This window comes from Macaca nemestrina, chromosome 8 (genome assembly GCF_043159975.1).
Source record: "Macaca nemestrina isolate mMacNem1 chromosome 8, mMacNem.hap1, whole genome shotgun sequence".
Lineage (NCBI taxonomy): Eukaryota > Metazoa > Chordata > Mammalia > Primates > Cercopithecidae > Macaca > Macaca nemestrina.
Genome location: NC_092132.1, coordinates 11,203,053 through 11,216,530, shown reverse-complemented (window position 1 = coordinate 11,216,530; position 13,478 = coordinate 11,203,053). Strand labels below are relative to the sequence as shown.

General features: G+C 40.2%; 1 long non-coding RNA gene across 7 annotated transcripts in view; it reads left to right on the top strand.

Moving 5' to 3' along the window:
- LOC105467304 (uncharacterized) overlaps positions 1-11,211 on the top strand; it is a 62,416-nt gene extending 51,205 nt beyond the window's left edge. For 3 of the 7 annotated variants that reach the window (XR_011606718.1, XR_978754.2, XR_011606716.1), the window contains one exon: positions 6,024-6,618. This is a non-coding gene — a long non-coding RNA (uncharacterized lncRNA). Of the gene's footprint in view, positions 1-6,023; positions 6,619-6,683; positions 6,712-7,062; positions 7,221-8,188; positions 8,336-9,962 lie in introns of those variants that run through there. The other 4 variants (XR_978753.2, XR_978756.3, XR_011606717.1 and 1 more) reach the window with 3 other exon arrangements.
- Positions 11,212-13,478: the final 2,267 nt, after the last annotated feature.

Genomic DNA, 13,478 nt, shown 5'->3' with positions numbered 1-13,478 from the left:
CTTAAATGTAGAGTCGGGCACAGTGGCTCACACCTGTAATCCGAGCACTTTGGGAGGCCAAGGTGGGCAGGTTGCTTAAGGTCAGGAGTTCAAGACCAGCCTGGCCAACATGGTGAAACCCCATCTCTACTAAAAATACAAAATAATTAGCTGAGCATGATGGTATGCACCTATAGTCCCAGATACCTGGGAGGCTGAGGTAGGAGAGTTCCTTGAACCCGGGAGTTGGAGGTTGCAGTGAGCTGAGATCATGCCATTACACTCCTTGGGCAACAGAGTGAGATTCCGTCTAAAAATTACACACACACACACACACACACACACACACACACACACACAAACTAAACATAAAACTAAAAAACTTTTGAAGAATCGTAGAAGAAAATCTTCAGTGTCTATGATTTGGCAACAAGTTTTTAGACTTGATACTAAAAGCATAATTCATGAAAGTACTTACTGACAAGTCAAATACCATCATAATTAAATACTTTTTGTCTGTAAAAGAACTCTGTTAAGAGAATGAAAAGGCAAGCTACAGACTGGGAGAAAATATTTGCAAATTTGTAAACCATTTATCCAACAAAGAACTAGAATATAGAATATATAAAGAACTCTTACAACTCAACAGTAAAAAATAATTCAATTAAATTTAATTAGAAAATGGACAAATGATATGAACAGACACGTTACAGAAGAGGTATAGAGATGGCAAGCTCATGAAACTAGCAGAATGGCTGAATTAAGATAATTGTGATAACACCAAATGTGGAGCAACTAAGGCACTCAAATATCTCTGTAGGAATGGTAAATAGTACAGCCACTATAAAAAACACTATAGAAAAACAGTTTGGCAGCTTCTTTGAACACTATACATAGGCTTACCTACAACCTAGCAATTGCATTCCTGAATATATTTATCCTGAAGAAATGAAGACTTGTGCTGACAAAAAACAAAACAAAACAAAACAAAAAACAAACAAGAAAAAACTATTGTTTTATCAATTTGTTCATAGAAGCCCAAAACTGGAAATAACTCAGATGCCCTTCTATGAGGGAAGGGTAGAACAAACTCTGATTTATTCATACCATGTAATGGCACTCAGCAGTTCAAAGGAATGAACTATTGATATATATAACAACCTTGATGAATGTTCAGATAATTACACCGAGTAAAAGGTTCCATACTGTATGATTACATGACGGTGGACACACGACTTTACACTGGTGATAAAAAATTACTTAGAACTGGCTGGGTGCAGTGGCTCATGCCTGTCATCCTAGCACTTTGGGAAGCTAAGGTGGGAGGATTGCTTAAGACCAGAAGTTCGAGACCAGCCTGGGCAACATGGTGAGATCCCATCTCTACAAAAAACAAAAACAAATAAAAACTTTTTTTAAAACATTAGCCAGGCATGGTCGCATGCAACTGTGATTCCAGCTACTTGGGAGGCTGAAGCAGGAGGATCACTTGAACTCAGGAAGTTGAGGCTGCAGTGAACCATGATTGCACCACTACACTCCAGGCTGGGAGACAGAGCAAGACCCTGTCTCAAAAAAATAAAATAAAATTACATAGCACTAAACTCACATATACAAGTAAAAATAAAACTGGGGAAATAAGAATAAGATCAGTGATCTGTATCAGTGTCAATATTCTAGTTGTGATATTACGTTACAGTTTTGCAAGATGTTATCATCATTAAGGACAAGGGGGAAAAGGATACATAGGAATCTCTTTGCATGTGAATCTACAATTATGTACAAAACATTTGACTTAAGTTTAGTTTTTAAAATATTTGAGGAAAAGTAGCAGGACTGTTCTAGCTTAAGTTGGTGCATATCTTGAGTTGACATTTTGAGCCCATCTATGAGGCTGTCATCCTCCGCCTGTCAGCCCATCTGCCTCTCACTGCTCCTGGGAAACACTGGGCCCATGTAAATGTTTAGCCTGAGGCATAGATGCAAGCCCTGAAGCTGAATCTACTGCAGGCTTCTTTCCCTACAGCCAGCATCCTGGTCAACTGCCTCTCTCTCATGGATGAATCCAGTCTTGGTGCCATGGGGCTTTGGGGTTGCAGGGCACGCTCATACACTACACATGTGGACGCTTCTTTCAGACTAGTGGACAAGATGCTAGAAGCAGGTTTCCTGTTCAAAAACGGTAACCACGTGCCCTGTTCACCCAGGGTTGTCAATTGTGAAGCCCAAGGTAGACGCCCGCATTTCTCCCCTGGGATTTGTCTCTCCTGCTCTCTCTATGGTTAGTGTTATTTTTAATGAGCAGCCTGGGTTTAGAGCTAGCTGTTTGAGGATCCAGTTCCCAAGAAATGCAGCAGTATTAGTGTATCTAGGCTTTGAGTAGAAAGACCTGCAGGAGGAGCTTGAACAAGTTAGTTAACCATGCAGAGCCTCCATCTCCCATCTATGAGGCATGATGACACTAGTTTCAACAGGTTGTGGTGGGGGTTAAATTAGATAATGACTTGTCCATTTATTAGTCAGCTCAGGCTGTCATCACAAAACGTGACAGTCTAGGTGGCTTAAACAACCGAAATTTATTTCTACAGTTCTGGAGGCTGGAAATTCCAAGATCAAGGCTGTGCTGCTTTGGTTTCTGATGAGGGCCCCCTTCCTGGCCTACACACTGAGCGAATTTCCTCTTCTAATGAAGCCATTAATCTTACTAGATTAGGAACCTACCCTTATGACCTCATTTCACCTTAATTACCTCCTAAAAGCCATATCTCCAAATACAGTTACCTTGGACATTATGGCATCAACATACGAATGTGGAGAGAGGGAGACAATTCAGTCCATAGCAGTCCACTTAGAGTAATTATCTGACACATAGTAAATGTCTATAATACAGAATTATTAAAATTACATATTTTTGTTAATACTCTAATTGTAAATGATAGACATAAGGTGAATTATTCTAGCTTAAACAAAAAGAAAACTTTTATATCAAGAAATGCAATGTTGTCTTTCAAGTCAAGATTGAGAATGAGACTTGGTTTCAGAAAGTTTCTGGAAATTTAAAACTGAAAATGTATCAAGAGCCTAGAGTGAAGTCTCCCTCCACCTCTCACTGTCTCCTCACGGTTTCTGTGGACTGGTTTTTTCTACCCTTCCGGGCTTGTACAGAGGTAACAGTTGCCACTCCACACCTCCCATGATACCATCTCCTCTGTGCAGAAGACCATTTCACACTTACTCACTTGCAGACCCAATTCAGAATCGCCAAGAAAGGAAGTGGGTTACTGCACCTGGGTCAGAAGTCCATGCCAGGTCTAACCGCCGATGGTTAAAGAGGATAGCCTCCAGGGGCCCGGGCACCCACTTTTACAGGAAGGAAGCAATTTGAGAGAAAGTGGGTAATTGTTATGCTAGATAATAACCCCATACAGTGTCTGGTATGTTTTTCATACAGATGCCAACCCTGTTTCACAGGGTACCTTTTTGAGTTGTAAATGTGAAATCCCGATTCTAGTGAAAAGTTGTATTATCTTGATCTGACCCCACCCATTTGGGGATCACCATTTTCCTTTCAAAGCTGATCACAGGGGTCCTTGGGTACATATCCTCCTTCCCTACCTCCTCTGCCATCCTCCTGTTCCTTTTTTTTTTGAGATGGAGTCTTACTCTCATCGCCATGGCTGGAGTGCAGTGGCGCGATCTCGGCTCACTGCAATTTCCACCTCCTGGGTTCAAGCTATTCTCCTGCCTCCCCCTCCTGAGTAGCTGGGATTACAGGCACCCTCCACCATGCCCAGCTAATTTTTGCACTTTTAGTAGAGACAGGGTTTCACCATATTGGCCAAGGCTGGTCTCGAACTCCTGACCTCAGGTGATCCACCTGCCTCGGCCTCCCAAAGTGCTGGGATTACAGGCACAAAGTGCTGGGATTACAGGTGCTGCTGCACCCTGCCCCTCCTGTTCCTCTTGCTGTGTGGCTATCTGGATGGGATTTGTTCCCCAGGCTTTTAAAACCCCACAAGTTCCTGCAGGTGAAATTGTTCCAGAATGTGCTGGGAAGGCATGTCCAGCCAGTTCTACACCAGTGTGGGACGAGGTCCTAGTGGATCCAAAACTGTCACTTGGGCTAGATTTCCAGCGGATCTCATTGTCACCTAACAGAATTCCCAACTGAAGGGGTCTGGCCTCTTAGGCAACAAAGGCAGTAATCCCCTTTCCCCACCCCTGTGGTTTATTTTATGACTCAGATTCCTCCATATCAGTGCTATCTTTAGCTTATATTGATCCAGAGGTTCAGAGTGGCAAGAATGATATCCTATTCTCTCTTCATTGCCTCCTGTATTGAGGTGCAAAGGATCACACTTAGCCAAAGACAATCTGTATCAACACAAAGTAAAATCCTAATGGAGCATGCTGGCTGCATCTCTCCTTTTTGCCATCATTGAAAACCGCTGACTGGCCATATGCAGGTGCATAGATCTTCATTAGGCCCTGCAGGATGAGAGGAAGGAGACATTCTGCCTGGGGAAGAATCAGCAGTGTCATAAATCTCCACAGAACAATTAGGAGCCCAAGAACCAGCGGGCTTGGGGAGGATTCACATTATATCATTTTTCTATTTTATTTTCTGCTCAACCATCTTCCTTACAGCATCTTTGAGATGTTCAGTAATTGTTGACTACCTGGAACAGTTACACCCCTCAATTCTGTTTAATTGAATAGTGAAAACATTTATAATAAAAGTTCTTCTAAACTTACTCTATTTAGCTGACTTCTCTGATTAACCAATACAGCCCAATGACCCTGTAAAACATTCTAGGATAAAGCTCTCAGTGGGTGAGTTCGCCTCAGCCAGTGGGATGCTTTACAACTCTCCACAGATCTGCCTCATGCTAAGATTCCCTGTAGCTCTCTGAAAAATGTTTCATAAGCCAAAGATACATTAGGGAAGAAGGAGATAATATTGTTTCTATGAAAACTACAATAAAAAAACTTCGCACCTTTCAAAGACTTTGAAAAAAAAAGATAGATTGCCTTAAAAATCACCAGACAATTATGTGTGGACTTCATACCTGGAAAAAAAAGCTGGAGGCAAGGTCATAAAAATCTAGAAGATACCTGCATTGAGAATGCAGGTCAAATGTCTTTTTTTTTTTTTTTTTTTTCTTCTGAGACAGAGTCTTGCTCTGTCGCCTAGGCTGGAGTGCAATGGCGCCATCTCTGCTCACCGCAACCTCGCTTCCTAGGCTCAAGCAATTCTCCTGCCTCACCTTCCCATGTGGCTGGGATTACAGGCGCCTACCACCATGCCCAGCTAATTTTTGTATTTTTAGTAGAGATGGGGCTTCACCATGTTGGCCAGGCTGGTTTTGAACTCCTGACCTCAGATGATGTGCCTGCCTCAGCCTCCCAAAGTGCTGGGATTACAGGCATGAGCCACTGTGCCTGGCCAGTCAAATGTCTTAAACTCTCTCCATTCTAAAGAAAGAAAAATTTGGAAAGGGTAGAGACATTTTACAGACGTAGTTTACACTAGATAAGGCAGAACTCTTGAAAATAAACCATTCTCAAAGAAGCACCCTTGGTCTACCTCAGAGTTCATAAATACATGTATGATTACATTTGTATTTATGTAATTTAAAATAAAATTCTCAAGCTATATATGTAATTTAAAGAAATATTCCGTATTTTCTATTTTTCCTTTACCTAATGAACCTCTGGTTTCAATCACTTGTATCAGAGAGTTCTGGGCCATTTCCTTTATTTGTAGCATAAATCTGAGAAACTTCATGAAACAGCAGTTAAGAGGAGGAGATTTAGGATGTGAACAGGGCATGTTATTTGAATCCTCTAACTCTCAGTTGCTTCATCTCTAAAGTGGGTATAATATGTGCCTCATAAAAGTGGTTGAGGGTTAGAAAAAATAATTTCTGTAAAGTGCTTAGCACATTACCTAGCACACATTAAGCATTTAGTAAGTACCAGTAACAATAAAAATGATATTGATGAATTAATAAACAGTTACTAACTTCCTGGTACTGTTCCAGATGCTGAAGTCACAAAGTCACGAGATGAGTGAGCACGTCCCCACCCCACCAAACTCGCAGTCCAGCAGGAAGAGAGGTGACAGATCGTCTCAGTAGATGTATTCATTCAATACTATTTGTTGAGCTTCTAATCTGCATCAATAAATTACTGAAAATTTGCTATAATGATAAAAACATGTCCCTGCTATCATAAAGGCTAAAATCTATTGGAGAAAAATAGTTACTAAATAAAATTCATACAGTGTACAATTGAGGAAATTTACTGTCCACTGGGGGAGTGCGTGTACCAGGACGGGGTTCCCTTAGGAGTACATCTGGAGCTGAGAATTGGAGTTTGCCAGAGTGTTCACTGAATGAGGGGTGGGAGGAGAGCCAGCATTCATACTGAATGAGAGACCCACTGGCAGGAGGACACAGGGTGAGCGTTTTGACAGAGATCCTGTGGGTGACATGGGGAAGGGAAGGAATAAATTTCTCTGTGTTTGGGAAAGTGGCATGACTCAGGAAGGTTTCACAGAGGATTATCACCTCTGTGAAGGTCCCTTGGATGGGACCATACAAGGCTGACTACAAGGGAAACGTGAATATATTTCTCTGTGAGTAGAGAAGTAAACCAAATTATTTGGCTGGATTATGAAGAACAATATGTTTTCTCAACAGGCAAGGTAAGAAGAGCTGTCCAAGAAAGGTAAGCTGTGTCTACAAATGTTGGAGTCCAGGTTGTTGAGACAAATGGGGAGGGATAGCTAGGACCTGGCCAGCAAAGCCCAGGGCACCCAATAGAGAAGAGGAAATTAACCGGAAAGGTAATGCCATAATCTGGGGAACAGGAAATGAGGTCCTGGCCTGGGACGTGTCCAGAGAAGAAAAGGCAGGGCCATTATGCTTCCTCTGGGTTACAAAGGGATGCAGCAATGGACGAGGTCATTGGCCTGCAACAGCCTGGCCCTTGGATAGGACCATACAAGGCTGACTACAAGGGAAACGCGAACACATTTCCCGTGAGTAGAGAAGTAAACCAAATTATTTCTATGAACAGGAATTGCTAGAAGCTTCATGGAACGAGTGGGATGTAAGATGCATCTTCAAGAGTGAGTGACATTTTGGCATGGCATTTGAGAGATGACAATCCAGAGGCTAAGGGAAACAGCCCCAGATGGGAAAGCACCAAGGAGTGAAGCAGCTTATGAGTAAAAAGTATTTCTTAGCTTTGCAGTTTCTAAATTTATCTATGTTCTGCCGCTTTAATCTCTAACAATATGATTTTGAACTAATATAAAATTAATACTTACATTAGCTAAAGTAGATAATGACTTAATAACTTCCACATCCCAGGCAATAAACTTTTGAAAATGCTTCTAGCCCACCGAATAAAAATCTGACAAAATTAGTGAAAGAGAAATTCAAGGACTGTTTTTCTTTTAATCTATATCTCAAAGTGACGGTGTACCTGGGAAAATGTACAGATTCTAGTTCTGCATTACTTCAGATCAGAGATTTGTAGTAGAGAGATGTGTCTCCCCAGGGGGCATTTGGCAATATCTGGAGACATTTCGGGTTGTCACAACTGGTAGGGGGTGCTACAGGCATTAAGTGGGCATAGGCTGGGGATATAGCTGCATAGAACAGCTTCCACAACAGAATTTTTCAGCCAAAGAATTATCAATAGTGCCAAGGTTAATGCACCTTGTTTTACACCATGAAATAATCTTTAAGACTGACCTTCTCAAATCCTTAATTTTGCAGATGTTATATGTAACGTCAAAGATATGAAATAATTTGTGCACAGCTGGTAAATTAACAGTATACGGCCTAGGACTCAGGCTTTATTGACCAGTGTTTTTCTTTCCTGATGCACTAGACATCCTGTATGTTTTATATCAAATGGCCAGCATATTTTAATGCTGTCAGCTCTTAATTCTAACACAGAGAGGAGTTACTATATAGATGCCAATTGCACAGGGAAGAATATAGTTTTGAGCTCAGGCTTCTGACGATCCAGGAAGGGAAGGGGAGCAGGTGCTGCCCCATCTGTAGGGTCCACAGCACCATCACTGGAGCCCCAGATGGGGCTGACCAGGAGCATCAGTGTATGAAGACCAGTCCATGATGCTGACACTCTTTAATTATGAAAGGATGAATAATCTACTTCTGCTTTCTTTTAGGAGACAAGGGACTTGCCCAAAGCACGAACACTTCATAAACAATTTAACAAATGTAAACTGTGAAAGAGAAAGACAAATTGTGTGAATATGAAAACTAGGGTCTCTGATGAGCCCATAGCCTCCAAACTCCTCCCTTCACTGCAGAATGTAAGAATCCTTCTGTGCCTGCAGGAGAGTGGGCTGTGGTGGGAGGGGGCTGGACCTGGGGGTCAGAGTCTGTGAAGGGCCCTAGCTTCTGGCCTGAGTAATGCCACTTACTGACCATGTCAATTTGGGGAAGACATTTTCGTTCTCAGGGCCTTTATCTCCCCACCTAAGAAATGATGAAACCTGAGTCAGAGCTTCAGTGTTTGAGTTTATCTTTGAGATCAGGTTTAATATGCCTCATTTTCTAGGTGAGGAAATTGAAGTTTGGAAAAGTCAAGTTATCTCTTCCAGTTCACAAAATCAGCAAGAGAACAAAGGGGGGCAATTGATTAGATTTTATGCAATATCAATGTTTGGGAGAAAAGGCTTGAGGCTTTGGGAGCATTAGGGGCTGCAATGGCTTTGGTCCCATTATCAGTAGCATTCATTTGCCCATCCTCTCTGAAATTCACTAAAGGGACCCTATGTATCCCTCTTCTGGCTTCCTCATGCCTGGACCCCCAGATGGGCATCTTTTTTAAACCTATGAGGCCTCAGGATGGTGGCTCCTTCTCAGCTTCTCCTTGAAGACTAGATGGGAGCTCATTCCAGACACAATCATAGAAACAATCACTCCAGCTAGGAAAAGCCAGATGGACACCAAGAAAAGGCTAATGTTTCACCATGGCTGAACCGCCTCACCTCACAGTGTGTCTTGTTTAGGGAAACAAGATTTTCAAACAAAGAATCAGGAGCAGGTAAAAGCCAGAAAGAATCAGATGAGAGATATGCTCATTAGCAAACTTCCACACTGTCCAATTAACCAATCCTTCTGAGGGTTATCTGATGCTAAGTGCTCTTAGATAATAGATTGGTAAAAAGAAAAGTCACTTGTGCCCTGGAATTGGTTTTTGTGCTCCCAAGATGAGACAAGACTAATAAAAATGGTCTGCACCTCCGGAATCAGCAAATATTAGAAAGATCAAATAAAATCTCTAAAGTCATTGAAATGCCCTGCTTCTGTGGCAAATTAGGGCTGAATCCTTTGAAATCCTTAAGCCTGAGGCTGGCAGGCTGTTCAATCACATTATGTGCTGCTTTGGAAATATCCCTACAGTTTGGTAGGCAAGAGGCCATCCACAGTGAGGTCTTTTGGGAGAAAACACAGCAAAAATGTGTTGTCAGGATGGTTTTAATTGGTGATCTGAGATACAAAGTCTCACTGGGTAAGGTGAATTTGAGCTTTAAGCTTTATCTCCTGTTCACATTTTGCTCTTTCCAATTTGATGTACAATATGAACAACTGGAATCATTTCCTGGGAGTAACTGGTAAACACTTGGCCTCAGAGAAGCAGCATGACCCTTCGTTGCCTGTGCAGTGAGAGGGGTGGTCTGCATGACCTTGGAACTCCCACTTAGCTTCCAGTGTTTTATAATTAATCAGAGGAATATATAAATTCTGATTTAGTCAATACTGATTTAGGAACTATAAAACTGCATCACTTTAAAAGACTGTACAGGCATGTCTTCTTCAAAAGTCTGAACCACATTTAGTTTTTCTTGATAAAAAAGTATCTTGCTTAATTTCGGTGATGTTCTTTCAAAGAAAGCATGAAAAAATATAATTGTCTCATTCATTTTTTTTCAGTTACTATATTCAACAAAGATCTACAGAGCATCTGAAAAGCAGCACAGTTCTGCCACAATGGGGCTCAAGTTTAAGTGACTGCAAAGTCCAGGATTCTTAAAGCTTAAATATTAACACACAGTTCCAGACTTGTAATGCCCCAGAGGCACAAGATAAACATACTCTCAAATCTTCTCTGGCAGGGGACACTCTCAATCCACTTTATTCAGGATTCACAAAGGTGAAATCAGAGTGAATGAGCTCAAAATTAAAAATTAAAGTGCAAAGAAAAATATAAGCCATTGACAGTGAGAGGAGCAGAAATACAAAGCAAACAAGCAAGCAAGATATTTAAACGTCTTAGACCATAAGATAATATCACCATTAGAGATTTAAAAATAAATATATTTTTAACATTTTAAAGTATGAATGAAACTAAAAAGTGAGATACAATCAAGAGCTTATCATGAAAGGAACCAAATAGGACTCCCAGAAGTGAAAAATGTAGTTATTGCAATTAAAGTCACAATGGACAAACTAGACAGCCTAAACGTATACAAATGAAGAAATAATTGGGAAACTGGAAGGTAGAACTGCATACATTTACCCAGAATGCAACATAGAAAATTAACTTGGGGAAAATGGAGACTGAAATGAGCAATCCATTATTTTAAAAACTCAAAAAAAAAAAAAAAAAAAAACCCAAAAAACAAACAAACAAAAAAAACAGCTGCTGGCAAGATTATGGAGAAAAGAAAACACTTATACACCGCTGGTGGGAATGTAAACTAGTTTAGCCACTGTGGAAAGCAGTGTAAAGATTTCTTTAAAAAGTTAGAACTCTCATTTGACCCAGCAATCCCACTACTGGAAATATATCCAAAGGAAAATAAATTGTCCTACCAAAAAGACACATGTAGTTGTATGTTCACTGCAGCACTATTTACAATAGCAAATATGTCAGAATCATAAAGATGTTCATCAATGCTGGATAAAGAAAATGTCTTTTGCAGCAACATGGATGCAGCTGGAGGCCATTAGCCTAAGTGAACTAATGCAGAACAGAAAACCAAATACTGCATGTTCTCACTTATATATGGGAGCTAAATATTAAATGCACATGGACACAAAGATGGGAAAAACAGACATTGAGGACTGCTTGAGGGGAGGGTGGAGGAGGTGTGCATTGGAAGGTTACCTATCCAGTTCTATGCTCATTATCTGGGTGATGAGAACATTTATATGCCAAGCCTCAGCAGCACAAAATTTACTCATGTAACAAACCTGCACATGTATCCCCAGCACCTAAAAGTAGAAGAAAAAAAAAAAAAAATGACCCAGGTATATGCTGCCTACAAGAGACTCACTTCACATTAAATAAATAAATAAATAAATAAATAAATAAAATGAGCAATCTAATTTACATCTAGCAGGAGTCCCAGAAAGTGCAGGGTAGGAGAGATTTGAGAGACAGTGTTCAAATGACTATGAATTTCCCAAGGTGATGAAAGACATGGATGCCTTGTTGAGGAGGATATCAAATCTTAAGCAAGGATTGTTCACTTGATGTAAGATAGAATGGATGTGTTTTATAGGACATAGAGCCTTAGACCAAGCAGAGAACATACATTCTTCACCAGCACACTTGGCACAAAAAATGCCTGTTGGCCCGCTATTGAATAGGCCAAAGAATCAGTAGCACACAGAACATTTTTTTTGACCTCAGTACAATAAAGTTAGAAAGCAATAACTGTAATTGAATGATTAAAATTGTGAAGATGCTAGTATCATTAATGTTTTTGCATTAAAGTTCTCACTGATAGTATACAGGCATCTAGTACATAGGATGCATTGCTGTCACTCAGGCTCATCAAGCCTGGCTTTGATATTTGGTTATTGAGGGAATGGGGCTTGAAATGGTTTGCTTCTTCCTTCCCAAGTAATTTCCTCTCATTGCTGTATTGGTTAAGAAACTGTTTATATAGGAGTCTAATTAAATATACTTGAATGTATATAAAAGTCCCCTTCCTTCTTGCTGTGTTGCCTTAGTTGAGTTAATTAAACTCTCTGTACTAAGTTTTCTCATTTGTTTAATGGAGGTAATATTATCTACCTCTTAGCATCATTAAAAATGTAAATTTACTAATAGGTGTAAAATACTAAGAACAGTGTTTATCACCTAATTTAAAAACTTTGACTATCACTTTTTAGTTATAAAGTTACACTGATTGATTTATCCTACCCTGCAGTCAGAGATTTGGGTGAGAATGGCCTATAGTATCTGGAGAAGGGGAGAAGCGTGGTGGGGGTGTTGAGGGGGTGACCAAGGTTCAGAGGGTGCATATTCTCTGAGCTAAGCCATTGGAAAATCTGGGACTTTACAAAGGCATGCAGAGGCCCTTCCCAGCAAAACTCCATGTTAGGATGCAGGATAGACACTGGGATAAGATGAAATCCCCTCTAATTTTCTCCTTTACTGAGTCCTTTTGTAGAAATAGGCTCTGCAAACACTTTGTAAGGTTCCCCTAGAAATGACTTTAGCAACTTATAAGTCACAGAATGTAGAAATGTGACCATGTGGCCAGGTGAATAGATTAAACAGTTCAGTCCCCAAAACAGCAAAGGTTGAAAGGAAATGTAGTAAAAGGTAAAGGGAAGAGGTACATTCATAAAGTTGTTGTGGAAGAAAGTCAGTGACGGGGAACAAGAAGAAGGAAAATTGTGTTCCCCATGATTTGCTCAATTTGAACCTTATGGTAAGCTGAAATAATCATGACACATATTTATCAGTCAATTTCAAAAATAAAATAAAATAAAACAATACCTGCATACAAAGTGAAACATTAAAGAAAGACACAGTGGCCACCAAAACAAAAAATTCTCCAAATTGTTAGTTTTATTATCTGTAAAATAGAATATAAAATTTACTCAGCTGGGTTTTGAAGAATATGTATGATAACATGTGAAATGTGTTTGGAACAGATAAATCCTCAGTCAGTCTATGTGTTGCCTTTTTAATAAAAATATTATGATCATACCATTTGTATAAATTTAGGTGATGTTTTTTTCTTTTACAACTCATGTCCTACTTCTGTTTTAAAAAATACCTACCTAAAAATACCTACTTCTGTTTTAAAAAATACTTAATAAACTATTTTAAACTCTGTCCAATTTTTACTTGTCCTCTGTACTTTTCTCAACTTCCTTTCCTTTTTGCTTTAATAGGACAATACTTCCTTGGAAGGAAATGATTCTCATTTCTGTCATAATGTGCTGCTTGTTCTGAGGCCTGGAGGAGCTCTGAGAAGTTAACAGCCAGTCAGGCAGCCAGGGGTCTGCCCCAAAGACCCTTCTTCATCTTCATGAAAGACTGACTTCATGCATGTCCTATTCACCACCATGTCTCTCCCTGCTATTGGTGCGTCCCTTTCTTTGAAGAGAGGGCACAGACATAAATGACCCATAAGTCACTGGCATCATGTCCTCATGAAGAGAATAACAGACAATTGAGTGTGTTCTCATGCAATGACTTATGTG